Genomic DNA, 17579 nt, shown 5'->3' on the forward strand with positions numbered 1-17579 from the left:
CGGTCAACGCCGTCGTCATCCTTCTGCATGAGCGCGCTGCCGATTGCAAAATTACTTGCATCGCAGACGACGCTAAAGGGCTTATCCGCGTCTGGCAATGCCAAGACCGGTGCCTCTACAAGAGATTGCTTCACTGATGTGAACGCATCTTCTTGTTCTTTTAACCAAACCCATTCTGTGTCCTTTTTAAGGAGATCAGATAATGGTTTAGTTTGCTCCGCATAATTCTTGCTATACTTATGCAAGTAATTAGCGAGCCCTAGGAATTGGCGCAAATCCTTCACATGCCGTGGGATTGGCCATTCCTTTACTGATTTTACCTTGTCTGGGTCTGCTCGTACACCATGTGTACCAACGATGCAGCCCAGTACAGGTATCTCAGGGACCCCTATGACGCACTTTTGCAAGTTGACGTACAATTGGGCGTCCTTTAAAGTCTGCAACACAGCGTCTAAATGACGCTTGTGCGACTCTATTGCGCTCAGCCCGTCCTCGGCCCTACTATGCACGAATACATCGTCAAAGTAATGAGGCGCGTAGGCACGGTGCTGATGCATCACGTGAGCCACCACCCGGTTAAATGTCGCTGGTGCGTTTTTCAAACCTTGGGGCATTACAAGTTACTCCCAAAGCATACCGCTTGGGGTGCTTACTGCCGTTTTGGCTACATCGGACTCTCTCATGAGTACCTGATAGTAGCCATCCTTCAAATCCAACGCGGAAAAGATAGTTGACTTTCCCATGGAGTTCAACAAAACATCTTCAACTTCGTAAGGGCAATATTGCCGAACAGGTCTGCCATAATCCCAAGAGCTTTTCCGACGAGGATTACTCAAGCCACTTCACCAGATACTAATATTGATCCTTGCGAAGACTTCACTTAAGAAGTCTCTCGACAAGAAATTGGCGGTTCCAGTGCTCGTCGAGAAACGCAGAAGGAGGCCAGAATATCGACGGCGTCTCTTTTGCTGTTAAGGCACAAAGTGCAATTTCTCACTTAGAAGTTTGCTCGGACCAAGAGCACCCTTGGAACGGTCCAATATAGGCTTTTGACGTTTGAGCGTTATCAACCTCGCTTAGAGGTCCAGCTGGATATCATGATGAGGATGCAGCAATCTGCGGTGAAGTTGACTTGCTCGGCGTGCGCGCTTCCAATGCACATGGGAAGGATCCTTTTAGGGTTTAAGTAAGCCAACGTAGAACACTAGGTGTGTAAGCAGCTTTCGGGGGAGTATAAGCGTATAAGCTAAGTCCTTTTTTTGCCACGACCGTAAATGTTCAAATAAAGCGCAGACGCAATTTGGTCTTAAAGACCGCAAATACTACATTGATAGGTCGACTTTTAGCATTATGTAATACTCAGTTACCGAGCTCATATAAAGCAATACAGCTTCTGCCTTAAGCCGTCTAAGTGTCCGCACCCAACGAACCAAGTACCTTAGTACAAGTGTCGTCACGGAAGTGGTAATCCGGCTTCACGTGCGCACTTATTAATTAGGAAGTAGTTTCAAGACTGATTTATAACTAATAGAATAAAAATAAAATCTTATATCCTATCAAAAATGCCACCTCTGCAGATGTGCACCCATACATTGCGAGCGTATGATTTGAATGCCTCGGAACACGGATGATGCAAGCCGTCATCCCTTCTAATGTGAATGCACCTGCACCACATACACAGAGGTGGGTCACTTTGGGAACTACACCCGAGTGGTAGGTCTAAGTACTTCACATGAAGTGATTGACTATCCTGTTATGTTCACCAAGTGTACTCAACGGGTTTTGGCTAGTAAAGGGCAACTTTAGCCCCCCTCTTAGAGAACGAATTTTGCATTTTGTAAAATCGTAAGCGAGAGGAACGAGGGACAGCGAGCTACTTCGCGCGCCGCTTTTAGTCCCCTCGACTACTCTTAGCGACCAGTGTGTGTACATCTTGTCATCACACGGCGCCTGACGTCAGAGGGGCAAGCTGATGAGTCGTCTACGAAGACACGCACGAAGCGCACGCGCAGTGATAAATAGCCACCGTCGCGTAGTGCCTCAGTTGCAACGCCGACTGCTACTGATGCTGCTGTCGCGCTGTTGACTGGACTTAATTATCCATCCCACTTTAGCAGTGAAGTTGTAGATCCATCGCTCATTGTTGCACAGCAAGCTAATGGGAAGGGTGTTGGCGCTATATTGCCCATCCAAACGAGCTAATGGGAAGGGTCTTGGCGCTATTTTCTAATCCAAACTTTACTCATTGCTCCTAACATGAAGACACCTAACGTTTCGAAGGCAAACTCGCCCATTTTCAATTAAGCAATTGTCTCATCGTCTGCGCTAGCCAGCGCAGCAACCAAACAGGAGAGCGCTGCCAAAAGGAATCCAGCTGCTTCTTAGTTGGGTAGAGCCACAACACGTGTCGACGTGTCGTTCAGAGCATCATGCACAATGGGTCTGACGCAGTTGAGCCTGAGTTTAAAGCTCTACTGACGGTACGTGAACGGTGTCACAATTTAGCCGTATCGAACGCGGCTATGTGACTGGTAGCATACCACCGATGCAACATCCATTCGAATGACCTTATTCGGATGGATCTAGTGCGCCGCTCCTAGAGCGTGCTACTCTAGATGTACATATTTATTGGCATCGATATTTCTGTGAAGGCGGTAATCAACCTCCAACAAGGGAGCGTTGATTCCCAGCAGCACCCACTGATGCAGGCGGCGCTCGAGAGATCGCCAGGGTTATGAAAAGGTGAAACTTCGGTTAGACGTTTTGGAGAAGCTGATACTAAGAGAGACGCGTTACGCGGTAGGAGGAATCGTTCGGTTGGAAGTATTTCCCCATCTACTTCACCCGACCGACGCTCGACTCACAGTCGGCGTCACCATTCGTCTCCGTAGACGAATGGGGATGTGTGATCTCTTCTAGATCTACATACCGCTTCAGACGACCCACTTAATAAGCGGGGTGCATCTTCATATACGGCGGGAGTGTGAGCCTATAGTTAAGGTCTCCAACCTCTTCGACCACCGTAAACGGCCGATGAAACGCGGCAGTAATTTTGGTAGTACCTCCATGTAGTACATAAACTGCATTTTTAGGTAGGGGAGCAGTACATAATTGTACTCTATAACCTACTCTATGTTTTTGCGACCATTTTGGTATGCATACTTTTTGCTTGTCCTGTGCGCTTGTTATCGCGTCACGGACTTTTTGTGTGATGGCTAATCGCTCATCCTCTTAGCGTTGAGCCTCGCTCACGCATTTAGCATCAAACTCGCCTATGACATATTTGCGAGGTTTGTAGACATGTGGAGCATGATACCCAGCAGCTCTAAAACATGTAGGCCAATGGCCGACATAAAACGTGAATCCCGGTCCGATAAAATGGACTCGGTCATCCTTTGCAGTGGTATACATGATCCAGGAACAAGAGAGCTGTCTCCTTGGCTACATGGTGCTAAATGCACCATTTTGCTCAGTCTATCTAGAAAGATGACAAGCCCCGTCCGACCCTTGTGGTCAGGCGGCATGCCAAACATGAAGGTCAGATTAACCTACTTCCAATAATCCGTTGGCAGCGGCTTCAATGGCGCACTGCTGGACGGTGCAGGCTTCGTGCCCTTTAGGCAGGACTTCCATGCCTCATGTGGGATGATCCCTGCCCGTGTTGTGTTGACAACACGAAGCGAATAAAAGGGGATGTATATACCCTTTCTTCGCCCTGGGGAAGGGCTCGCATCTCTATCGAGATAAGCGATGCGATTAACGTTTTGCAATCGATTTACAAGCGCCAAGAGTGAGTGTTTTCCGATGGACCTTCTGATCCTTCGGATGGGTCTCGTCATACTGACGGACGAGGCCCTTAACGTCAACATCAGCTTGGAATAAGGCTCCCAGCTGTCATGTGAAGGTGAATAACCGCGCCAGCGAACCAGATTACTCGTTCGGTGCCCCTTCACATCACGGTGGTTTTGGATACGTTCCACAAGAAAACGTTGACCACCGTGGGAATCCACCAATGGTTGTGGCGGAGGAGGGAAAATTAGATCCGACCCATGTGTCGCATCTAGAGTCGAAGATCGACAAACTCGATCGCTTCCTCCATGATTTGGTGGAAGGACTGAATCACGAGCGCGGTTAGCGTCGGTCGTTAGAGCAGACGGTGCAGGCTCATCATACCGAACGGTTGAAAACCGTTCGAAGAGTGCGTACTCCATGTTGGAGTACGAACGGAATTATCACGCTCTTCGTGATGAGCTGTCGTCAGCTCATCGCGGTTTTAAGGATTTTCGGACCCGACATGAGAATCTCCAGATTCAGCACGAGAATCTGGTTCGTGACCACAAGAATCTTTTAGGAATTCTTTATAAAGGGTGGTCAGATCTGTCCTCAGAAACCGCGTACTGATGGTACGGGCGGAGCCGACCAACGTAAAAATGTAGGATGCGTTTGCATCCTACGTGGCAATTCTATCCCATAGCTACATAAAAATATAAATGCACCTTGAGCCTCATAGCTAATCAAGGCCTGGTCCGTGTCAAGACACTGTTCGGATACGTAAACTATTGGTTTTTTGCTTCTGTCTTGACCTACGCACTACGCCCCTCAGACCCTCAGAGAAGTCACTTAAGCTGAAGGCGAGTTCAACTTGAAGGAGTTCAAGTTGAGCTCGCCTTCAGCTTTAATGATTTCCCTTGTGATGAGAAATTTACAGTGCTAGGTATGGACATTCCGTATGACTTCATCCTAGCCTTGGCTCGCTTGTCGAAGAACTCATCGATCTCATCGACATATTCTTTCGGCAACGGCCATTGCCAGGGCACACAATACTTGGTGCCAGGTTCGAGGTCAATTTCGTGCCCGATGCCCCTATCTGCTGGTAGGCGGCTCGGCACTTCTTCTTAGAACACATCACGATATTTCCAGATAACCTCAAAGAACGAACTGTCTCTCAAAGCATCCCAGCCTTGAGCAGCGAACTGTTTATTTTTGTCCATTTATAGGAAGCTCTCGTCCATTGTGGTCGACGAGCAACAGTCCACCAAGTTCTCCTCTGGGCCTGCTGTGATGTTTCGTGGATCTTTCCTTCCTATGATTTGGCAAGGCATAGATCCCACGACATCTACGGGAGATTTACTATCTCCTCGGCAGATTTAAAGACTTACCGGAGCACCTCAACTGAGGATGCCTCCGCTACTTCATCTTTGACGGCCTCAAAAACCTCGGTCGAAGGCCCGTCCTCTTTATTAGAGACTGATCGAAAGGTCACTCGTTTAGACGTGGCTTTGATCGTCCTAATCTGTCGGGTACTCGTTCTTCGAGTCACCACGAACTTTTTGTGGGAAGCGGGTGCCGTTGCTCTCCTGGCTAACGCACCCCTTCCAGCCGCACCAGGCTCTAGGCGCTGTGCCGATTCATGCGACGCTTGACATCCTGTCAGCTCACTGTCTACTTCCACAGGCTCTCGGCTCTGTGCAGGACACTCGGACGCATGACTACTTGTCGTCGTCCTTTTCACTACCAGTATCCACGAGCTGAGTAGGTACTGGTTATGTTTGACATCCCGTCATTGTACCATCAACTGTGTTCGGCACGACATCAGATGCATAAGCCACTCGCGGAGCACATCCTACCCGGTGTCCTGCGTAGAGTTCGCAACTGCGTGTGTACGCCAGTCTATCCATGGTTGCTGTTTTGCCACAATGGCATGGCGGGAAATGTTCGTGAGAGGAAGTCACCTTACTGCAGCCCGACCTATTGTGTGCTTAAAGCCACAGGTAAACGGCCCGCGGTTCATGCTTACAATAAGTTGAACACGGCGACTATGCCGGCCCAAACGCCAATCCCGCGGAAAGATGTTTTGATAAACTCCATGGAAAACTCAACTACATTTTCCGCGTTAAATTTAAAAGATGGCTACTATCAGGTACGCATGAGAAAGTCTGATGTAGCCGAAACGGCAGTAAGCACCCCAAGCGGAATGCTTTGGGAGTGGCTTGTGGTGCCCCAAGGTTAAAAAAACGCACCAGCGACATTCAACCAAGTGGTGCCTCACGTGATGCGTCAGCACCGTGCCTATGCACCCCATTACTTTGACAATTTATTCGTGCATAGTAGGTTCGAGGACGTCTGAGCGAAATAGACGCGCACAAGCGTCCTTTAGACGCTGTGTTGCAGACTTTAAAAGACGCCCAATTGTACGTCATTTTGCAAAACTGCGTCATAGGGGTCCCCGAAATACCTGTGCTGAGCTGCAACGTAGGTACACATGGTGTACGGGCAGACCAAGACAAAGTAACATCGGTAAAGGAATGGCCAATCCCACGACATGTGAAGAATTTGCGCCAATTCCTAGGGCTCGCTAATTACTTGCATACGTACAGCAAGAATAATGCGGAGCAAACTAAACCATTATCTGACTTCCTTAGAAAGGACGTAGAACGGGTTTATTTAAAAGAACAAAAAATGCGTCCACATCAGTGAAGCCGTCTCTTGTAGAGGCATCGGTCTTGGCAGACAACGCTTAAGGGCTTATCCGCGCCTGGCATTGCCAGACGCGGATAAGCCCTTACGCGTTGTCTGCGATGCAAGCAATTTTGCCATCGAAAGGATGACGACGGCGATAACCATGTCATTTCTTATTAACCCCTGCTTTTAAATGCCGCGGAACTGAATTACCCTGTGTAAAGGTGCTACTTGCAATAAAGAATGCTCTTGTCAAGTTTCGAGTGATCCTATTGGGCATCGAAAGACCGACTGCCAAACAAAACGTGCATAGGGTCGTGGCGGATGTATTACGCACGGTAGCGACTTCTAAATAATGGAGTAAACAATTGCCCTTCATGGAGGTCGCTGCAAAAAAACTGTCCACGCCAGGACGTGTGAGACACCGTTTTATATAAACGGACTACCCCATCCTCGGACGCCAGTCTCGTTTGTGCGCAGCCCGAGTCTTAGTGGGAGAGGGCCCCTCGCTAGCAGCGAGCCATCATAAGGCCGCGCTTACCGCACTTTTAGCAGATTTTGTCTGGATTGCCCAACTCCATTGGAGTGGCATCCAGCCTATCAGCCGACGGCTTGAACCAAGCCATCGCCGAGGCACTATTGAAGGATTGTTTCTCAACTAAAGCAATTTGGATCGTCTCTTCCATCGACAACGGCACCTTTTTAAAAAGGGGCTGTCGCCGTTGAAGACAAAACAGCAACGGCATTCTCAATTGAGGTGCTTTAAAACGCCTTAAAATCTGCTGAGAAGATCGTGAATCTCTCGGAGATACCGTGGGGCCTTTTCCTTGCCGAATATAAGGATGGAAAGATCCACGAAGTAGTCGTACCAGTTCTAGAAGAGAACTTGGTGATTTTTTTTTCGTCGTTCATATGAGATGAGAGCGTCTTGGAGACGGACAACGGAATTGATTCGTTGCTCAAAGCAGGGATGCCTTGAAGGACAGCCCAATTTATGAAATTCTTTGGAAACATCTTGATGTGTTCCAAGAAGAAGTGCCAAGCCTCATACTAACCGTTAGGAGCATCGGGCACGAAATTTATTTTGAACCAGGCAATGGCCGTTGCCGAAAGAAAATGCCGATGAAACGATGGGTTCTTCGGCACGCGATCCAAGGCGGGACATGTACGTGAAAGCAAGTCGCCTCACTTTAGCCCGACCTTCTTTGTGCGTATAGCCATAGGGGGATGGCGCGTGGTTCACGCTAACAATAAGCTGAACGCGGCCACCATTACGGCGCAAACGCCAATCCCGCGGATAGATGTTTTGTTGAACTCCATGGGATATTCAAGTATGTTTTCCAATTTGGATTTAGATGATGACGACTATCAAGTACTCATAAGAGGGTCCAATGTTGCCAAACGTCAGTTAGCATATTCTTTGGGAGTGCCTTGTGTCCCCCCAAGGTTTGAAAACACTCAACCAAGTGGTGGCTCACGTGATGCGTCAGCATCGTTTCTACGCGCCCCATTACTTTGACGATGTATTCGTGCATTGTAGAGTCGAAAATGGTATGAGCAAAATAGAGTCGCACAAGCGTTATTCGTATGCTGCGTTGCAGACTCTAGGTGACGCTTAGTTGTACGTCAACTTGCAAAAGTGCGTCATGGGTGTCCCCGAGGTTTCCCCGAGATACCTATGTTGGGCGGCATCGTTGGTGCTCATGGTGTACGAGCGTACCCAGACAAGTCGAAGGCTGAAAGGAATGGCCAATTCCACGTCGCGTTAAGAATCTGCCCCAATTTTTAGGGCTCCTTATTACTAGCATAAGTACAGCAATAATTATGCAGAGCGGACGGAGCCCTTGTCCGACCTCTTTAAAAGGTTGCAGAATAAGTGGTCAAGCATGTAGATGCGCTCACATCAGTGGAGCAATCTCTCGTTGAGGCATCGGTGTTGGTATTACTGAACACGGACAAGCCCTTAAGCGCTATCGGCGATACAAGAAATCTTGCAGTCTGCAGTGCGATAATGCAGAAGGAGGACTACGACGTTGACCGTGTAATTTTTTATCGGCGTACGACACCATCCGGCTGTCGTCCTCGATGAGCTGCACGACACCGCATTACTCCATGCCGAATTTAGGGCTCGATCCGAGTTCTTGGATTTGATGCAGCTCAAGCGTGACCTTCATGTTTATGCCCAGCATTGAGACTTGCCGAAGGAATGTTCTTCACCAGTCCGAGAAGCCTGAACCAAGTCCTTGGTACAGTTCACCTGCCATCGTATTTCCGCGCACTAAAAAAGACAAAAAAATGAGTCAGCAGAGAAATTTCTGCTGACTCGAGAATCAGCAATCCGTTTCGTACAGGATTCCATTGCTAACGCAGTGGACCGTCAGAAACGGAACGCAGACAAACATGTAAGAGCAAACGTTATTTCATTAAAAGTTTATGAGCTAGTACTACTCTCTACAGTAAACTTACCTAAGCGTGTAGTCACTAATGTGGGTAGCAGTAAACTACAACCCAAGTTCATTGGGTCATTCCGTGTACTACATCGCAGGGGCAATGCGTACACAACACGAGGTGTATTAATATTTCTATGCGTTCTGATTAGCTGTATGTCTCGGGGTGTACAACTAGCAAGGGTGTGCGAATATTCATTAGAACCTGTCTTATATAATAATGTGATAATTAATAACCTACTTAAAGTAGTAATCACCTCATACATTAACTAATAAACCTTCGTAATTTAATTATTAAATGCAATTTGAAGTCCCGTTTCTTTAAATTTATTTTTCATACATTTTTTTGAAGAAAATAATCGGATACTGTAAATTAATCTAAAGCTCTACTTAAACACGTCTGAAGAAATCTAGTATGTTTGGCTGAACCATTTGGTTTGTGTGGATAGCTCCAACCCTGTCCTTCATCTGCTGTACTGACTTGAGGAAACCGAGCGCATCGCCATCCTGTTGCAGCCAGAATGCCGTAAGCAACTCGAGTGCTTTCTGAGTATCCAGGACAGTGATCTTAGGCAGTTCCTGGCTGTCATCCTGATCGTCCTCAGGCTGAAACGGAAGGTGGCTCTTAATGATATCATTCACGTCTGGAATGTAATATGTAGTCCGCTCAGCAGGATAGTCTAGCAGGTTGCGGATGTCCAGCGGATTGGGATATCTAGAGCGCTCAATCTGATGTTCCAGTTCCACCATGACTTCATTGTTGAGGCACTGCTCCTCGACGACTGTGCAGATCAGCTGGTTCTGACCGGATGTTGCAGCGCCGAAAACAGTTGTCGATGGTCTCAGTGCGAACATCGTTAGCCCATGCTGAGACTGACATATGGATAACATGAAGAATTTTAATCTTTGCCGGCTCAACGGCACCATTATCGAGATCCTGAAGGAGTTAACGGATGAAGCTGCGCCAGTAGTAGGCTTAAGGTTGCGTATTATTCCCTGGTCGCAAGGCTGAAGCTTTTTTGACGTCACGTTGGGCGAAAGGTAGCGAATTCGTGTTGCGAAGTGTGATCCGCTGTGGCAGATAAGCCGGCGGGACGTATGCGCTGCAGTTGTCTAGGATCATCTTGCGGTTTGCCATCCTCCGATCGAAGTCTCTCAGCCACTCAAAGAAGATGGTTTGTGTCATCCAGGCCTTCTTTTTGCTGCGATACTGACAGCTAAGGATCTGGAGATTGCCATGACGGAAGCAGCGTGGAGTGGCGTACTTGCCAATGATCCATATGGGCATTTTGTCGGACCCATCACCATTGCAGCAGACAGACACATTTATCCGTTTCTTATTTTGCTTCCGCCCCTCCAGCTGCCGCGCTGCAAGCAAGTTGTCAGCCTGAAACAGAAAAGGTGCATTAGCCACCAGATAATAAAATTTGATGTCCTTTGCAGAGTGGTTACCTGCACCCGATAGAACAAGCCAGTATCATCCATGTTGTAGAAATCTTTTCATTTGAACTGATTGAGGAATTCACATAGGGGAGGAAGTGCATCCTTCACAGCAACCATGTCCACCGAGCCGCTCTTTCTGAAGCGGCAATAAGAGCGGATTCCATTTCGAGCTTTAAAGGATTCGAGTGATCCATTGGAAAGCTGAAATGGTTCATGTCCTGGACGAAGACGATCCAGAATTCGCTCTGCACGTCCACCGACAAGTTCTCCGCTGAGATTGATGCAATCCTGGTGGTTAGTGAACCAAGCCAGACGAGTTGAATCAATCAGTGATTACTTGACTGCACGCTGGCGGTTGGCATTCATGTTGCTGTCCTCTGAAAGCCGAAGAAGGTCTGCCTTCCTCATCAGCGTGTTGGAGACCGTCGCCTGACTGGCCCTCAGCTGATTATTGTCCTGAAGCCAATTGGCAAGATGAGCCTGAGTCTACTTTTGGTATAGCCATAACCCTCCCCGTCCGTTTGTTTTAAATTTATATAAAAACTACAGATTGAAATAAACGGTTTTAATGTTCCGCTATCTCGCAAAATTGCAATAATTCCTTCAGAGTCGTGTAGGCGGGCACGTTGTAATGCGGCCACGCTCTACTTAGACACACACCCTAGCACAGCGAGGAAGCGGTTCAACCAGCTTCTCTTGCGTGCAGTGAGGTAGTTGCTGATGGCGCATTAGCGACCTCACCCAACGCACTAAGTACTCTGGTTAAGTGTCGTCACGGGAGCGGTAATCCGGATCCTCGTGCGCACTTACCAATTATAAAGTAGTTTTCAGACTGATTTATATTTAATTGTATTAAATATAAAAACCTAATTTTACCAATTAAAATGTCAACTCTACAGATAACACTTAATATGTATTGCGAGCGTATCGTTCTAGATACCTCGCGTAACGGATGACGCTGGGCGTCATCCCTCCTAATGTGAATGCACCCATATGCATCACATATACAAGGGTTGGTCACAAATGTGCGCCACATCCGAGTGCTGGGTCTAATTGCTATTATTTAGTGATTGACCATCCCCTTTAGTCCACCAAGTGTACCTAACGGGGACTGTGTAACATCAGGCTAACTTTAGCCCGTAACAGGGACTGGGTAACATTAGGGCCACTTTATTCCGTTACAGCGACTACACGTGCGTTCTTGGAGAATGAGCTCGCATTTCATTAACTCTTTACTGGCTTTGCGAGAATTTTAAATGACTCATACAAATCCGATTGGTGGCTGCAGGGAATTTGTTTCGAGCATTGACAGCAGATTCTTCAGTGTAATTTGAATCTATTATATCCTTAAAAGCTGCTTAATTGCGCGAATCGTTCAATTGCTGGGTAGTAGGAAGGAATAGCAAGGAAATGAGTAGGGATCACAAGAAACACTTTAGCCAATCAGAGGTGTTTTGTCTGTGGCAATAGTCAAAACGTCTGTGGCAATGATCGCCCCCTTTTGTAGGCGGGCACGTCGTAATGCGGCCACGCTCTACTTAGCACACACCCTAGCACAGCGAGGAAGCGGTTTGCACCTGCTTCTCTTGCGTGCAGTGAGGTAGTTGTGGTGGGCGCGCAAGCGACCTCACCCAACACACTAAGAACTCTGGTAAAGTGACGTCACGGGAGCGGTAATCCGTCTCCTCGTGCGCACTTACCAAGTAGGTAGTAAATTTCAGACTGATTTATATTTAATAGAATTAAATACAAATACCTATTTTTACCAATTAAAATGTTATCTCTATAGATATCATTTAATATGTATTGCGAGCGTATCTTTATAGATACCTCGCGTAACTGATGACGCTAGCCGTCATCATGGATGACGCTGGGCGTCATCCCTCCTAATGTGAATGCACCCATGTGCATCACATCCACAAGGGTTGGTCACAAATGTGCACCACACCCGAGTGTTGGGTCTAATTACTATTATTTAGTAATTGACCATCCCCTTAAGTACCAAATGTACTTAATGGGGACTGTGTAACATTAGGGCAACTCTAGCCCGTTACACCATCCCCCTCTTTAAGAACGAATTTACATTTTTAAATTCGACANTTAAGGTTGCGTATTATTCCCTGGTCGCAAGGCTGAAGCTTTTTTGACGTCACGTTGGGCGAAAGGTAGCGAATTCGTGTTGCGAAGTGTGATCCGCTGTGGCAGATAAGCCGGCGGGACGTATGCGCTGCAGTTGTCTAGGATCATCTTGCGGTTTGCCATCCTCCGATCGAAGTCTCTCAGCCACTCAAAGAAGATGGTTTGTGTCATCCAGGCCTTCTTTTTGCTGCGATACTGACAGCTAAGGATCTGGAGATTGCCATGACGGAAGCAGCGTGGAGTGGCGTACTTGCCAATGATCCATATGGGCATTTTGTCGGACCCATCACCATTGCAGCAGACAGACACATTTATCCGTTTCTTATTTTGCTTCCGCCCCTCCAGCTGCCGCGCTGCAAGCAAGTTGTCAGCCTGAAACAGAAAAGGTGCATTAGCCACCAGATAATAAAATTTGATGTCCTTTGCAGAGTGGTTACCTGCACCCGATAGAACAAGCCAGTATCATCCATGTTGTAGAAATCTTTTCATTTGAACTGATTGAGGAATTCACATAGGGGAGGAAGTGCATCCTTCACAGCAACCATGTCCACCGAGCCGCTCTTTCTGAAGCGGCAATAAGAGCGGATTCCATTTCGAGCTTTAAAGGATTCGAGTGATCCATTGGAAAGCTGAAATGGTTCATGTCCTGGACGAAGACGATCCAGAATTCGCTCTGCACGTCCACCGACAAGTTCTCCGCTGAGATTGATGCAATCCTGGTGGTTAGTGAACCAAGCCAGACGAGTTGAATCAATCAGTGATTACTTGACTGCACGCTGGCGGTTGGCATTCATGTTGCTGTCCTCTGAAAGCCGAAGAAGGTCTGCCTTCCTCATCAGCGTGTTGGAGACCGTCGCCTGACTGGCCCTCAGCTGATTATTGTCCTGAAGCCAATTGGCAAGATGAGCCTGAGTCTACTTTTGGTATAGCCATAACCCTCCCCGTCCGTTTGTTTTAAATTTATATAAAAACTACAGATTGAAATAAACGGTTTTAATGTTCCGCTATCTCGCAAAATTGCAATAATTCCTTCAGAGTCGTGTAGGCGGGCACGTTGTAATGCGGCCACGCTCTACTTAGACACACACCCTAGCACAGCGAGGAAGCGGTTCAACCAGCTTCTCTTGCGTGCAGTGAGGTAGTTGCTGATGGCGCATTAGCGACCTCACCCAACGCACTAAGTACTCTGGTTAAGTGTCGTCACAGGAGCGGTGATCCGGCTCCTCGTGCGCACTTACCAAGTAGGAAGTTGTTTCAGACTGATTTATATTTAATCTTATTAAATATAAATACCTATTCTTACCAATTATAATATCATCTCTATAGATAACACTTAATATGTATTGCGAGCGTATCTTTCTAGATACCTCGCGTAACGGATGACGCTGGGCGTCATCCCTCCTAATGTGAATGCACCCATGTGCATCACATACACAAGGGTTGTTCACAAATGTGAACCACACCCGAGTGCTGGGTCTAACTACATTAATTTAGTAACCGACCACCCCCTTAAGTACACCAAGTGTACTAAACGGGGACTTCGTAACATTAGGGCAACTGTAGCCCGTTACACCATCCCCCCTTAAAGAACAATTTACATTTTTCAAATTCGTCAAAGAGGAACGAAGAACTGCGAGCAGCTTTACGCGCCGCTAGTTCTCTCATTCACTCTAGCGACCTGTGTTTTCATACACGGCGCCCAAGATACCACCCAAAACGGGCCACGTTGGTGGGTCGTCTGTGAAGACGCCCACTCAACCTCGCACTAACCGCACGCACCGCGTTAACACGCTGACCGCGTCCAATGCCTTAGTCGAAACGCCGACAGCTACTGCTGCTGTCGCGTCAACGGGGATAAAGGATCCATCCCACTTTAACAGTGAGGATGTTGATCCGTCGCTCATTGTCGACTACAATGAGTCGACACCGTTGCCGTCACCTCATAGTAGTGATGCGGACGACGAGCTCATGAGGAATGATGATGCCGCATTATTGCCCATCCAAACTTCTCTCATGGCTCACAACATGGAGACAGCATCATTTACGAATGCTGTCCCATCGTCTGTGCTGGAAAGCGCAGCGACAGATAATGAGAGCGCTGCCCATAAAGACGCAGCCGCTTCTCCGTTGGATTAAACCACAACGCCTTATGCTTAGACCATAATCACATCGAGGATTTGGAGCCTAAAGCTCCGCCGACGACACGTGAACGTGCTCAGTCGGTGTCACAAGCCAGTCGTTTTGAACGTGGCTATATGACGGGTGGCACCATTAATGCCCCCTCCATCTAAATGGCCTCGTTTAAACGGGCCAATAGCGTCGCTCCTAAAGCGCACTCTTGTAGACGCACATAATTATTATGGCGTCTTTAAATCGTGGAGGGCTCAGGGAAAATCGGTTGGGCGTATTTTCCCGATCCCGGTCGTGTTGCGTTCAAATGAAACGCCCGAACAATACGAGGCGGAATTCCTGCGCCGCATTCAACCACATTCCGATGCGATGAAACAGCGGTCGCAGCGAATTAATTTCGCCCGCTTGCGTGTGAAAGAAATCATGAGCGATACTGTACCCCCTGTTTCTTCTCACAACGCTACTTCTATTAGTCCATTTGAGACTAGCAAAGAGGCCTCAGCTGGTGCTCCTTTTCATAGGCAGCCACAAAGTCGGGCACATCAATACGTAGGCTATCGATCGGTTCCCAAGAGTCAAAACTCTTCGGGTAACCTTTTCATTGGACGAGGATTTGATACCCTTGCCTCACGGAGCAATGGGCAAGCAACCTTCCAACAAGAAAGAATTCATTCCCACCGGCATCCATTAGTGCAGGCGGCGCCCGATAGAAATGGCGATCTCGCCCAAATAATCGCGGCTGCCTTACCTTCGTCCGTTCAGTCACATGCGTTAAGCGCTGTTGAACGACGTATTGCGGATCTCGAGGGCCAAGTCTCGCGACTGACCTCGGATCTCGTTGATGTCCGACCGAAGGCTCGTCAGGGTTATGAACGCCTGAAGACTCGCTTGGACCTCTTTAAGAGGATAATGCTGAGAGATCCGCGTTACTCGCGTGATGTCTCTCGCTCTCCTAGTCCTGTTCGTGGTGGGGGGAGTTGGTCCGATAGATTTTCGCCTTCACCGTCCCCCTCACCCGAACGACGCTCGACCCACAGTCGGCGTCACCATCGGTCTCCTTAGACGGATGGGGGTATGTGACCTCATTTGGGTCTACATACCGTTTCAGACGACCCAAGTAAAATACGGGGTGCGTCTTCATTTACAGGGGGAGGGGGAGCCTATAATTAAGGTCTCCAACCTCTTCTACCACCGTAAAGGGCCCAATGAAACGCGGCAACAACTTCGTGGTACCTCCAGGTAGTTCCGAAATTGCATTTTTAGGTAGGGTAGCAGTACTTAATAGTACTTTTTTACCCACTCTAAAGCGTTCATTGTTTTTCCGACCATTTCGGTCCGCATATTCTTTTTGCTTGTCCTGTGCGCTTGCCATTGCATCACAGACTTTTCGTGTGATGGCTAATCGCTCATCCACACAGCGTTGAGCCTCGCTCACGCTTTTAACATCAAACTCGCCTATGACACCACCGAGAGGTCGGTCATAAGGCGTAGTTTTATTGACCAGCCCTCCCCACTAAGACTCGGGCTGCGTACAAACACGACTAGCGTCCGAGGATGGCGCAGTCCGTTCATATAAAACGGTGTCTCACCCGTACTGGCGTGGACACTGTTATATATAGTGACTCCACAAAGGGCAATTGCTTGCTTGAGATCTGTGTCATGAGGCACATAGCTTCTCAAGGGATCACAAGGTGACAGCTGATGCCATAACAGACCATCGCAGTAGCTAAAGCGATTTAGCTTAGCTTTCAGGTGCGACGGAAGAGTTACCTTTTGTCCACCGAAGTGATCCAACAGCAGGTGACAGTGGTCGTCCTGACTGTAGCTCTCATATCTCGGAGGCCAATGAGCTCGTCACGTGGTATGCCTTCATGGCTGCCAAAGTTGACGGCTGAAATTGTGCTTGCGCACTAGACACACTTTCCTGGTGTCTAACCTCAAAGTCTAGTCTGCGCGATAAAGTGTTAGCCAAGACATTCGACTTACCCGGCTTTTATTCAACTTTGAATTTTAATTCGAGAAATAATGTAAGCCATTTTTCAATTTCTAGGCGAGAGGTGCGGTGAGTTTATTGCGGTCCGCAGTTTTGCGGGATGAGTGATCCTTGTATGGTCCGGTGCCCACAAGGTGCACACGAAACTTGACAAGAGCATACTTTATTGAAAGTAGCTCTTTGTCATGCAAAGGGTAATTCAGTTCCGCGCCTTTTAATAGCCGGGACTGATAAGAGATGACACGGTCAACGCCGTCGTCATCCTTTTGCATGAGCGCGCTGCTGATTGCAAAATTACTTGCATCGCAGACGACGCTAAAGGGCTTATCCGCGTCTGGCAATGCCAAGACCGGTGCCTCTACAAGAGATTGCTTCACTGATGTGAACGCATCTTCTTGTTCTTTTAACCAAACCCATTCTGTGTCCTTTTTAAGGAGATCAGATAATGGTTTAGTTTGCTCCGCATAATTCTTGCTATACTTATGCAAGTAATTAGCGAGCCCTAGGAATTGGCGCAAATCCTTCACATGCCGTGGGATTGGCCATTCCTTTACTGATTTTACCTTGTCTGGGTCTGCTCGTACACCATGTGTACCAACGATGCAGCCCAGTACAGGTATCTCAGGGACCCCTATGACGCACTTTTGCAAGTTGACGTACAATTGGGCGTCCTTTAAAGTCTGCAACACAGCGTCTAAATGACGCTTGTGCGACTCTATTGCGCTCAGCCCGTCCTCGGCCCTACTATGCACGAATACATCGTCAAAGTAATGAGGCGCGTAGGCACGGTGCTGACGCATCACGTGAGCCACCACTCGGTTGAATGTCGCTGGTGCGTTTTTCAAACCTTGGGGCATCACAAGCCACTCCCAAAGCATACCGCTTGGGGTGCTTACTGCCGTTTTGGCTACATCGGACTCTCTCATGAGTACCTGATAGTAGCCATCCTTCAAATCCAACGCGGAAAA

The sequence above is a fragment of the Bremia lactucae genome, linkage group LG1, assembly GCF_004359215.1.
Source record: "Bremia lactucae strain SF5 linkage group LG1, whole genome shotgun sequence".
Taxonomy (NCBI): Eukaryota; Oomycota; class Peronosporomycetes; order Peronosporales; family Peronosporaceae; genus Bremia; species Bremia lactucae.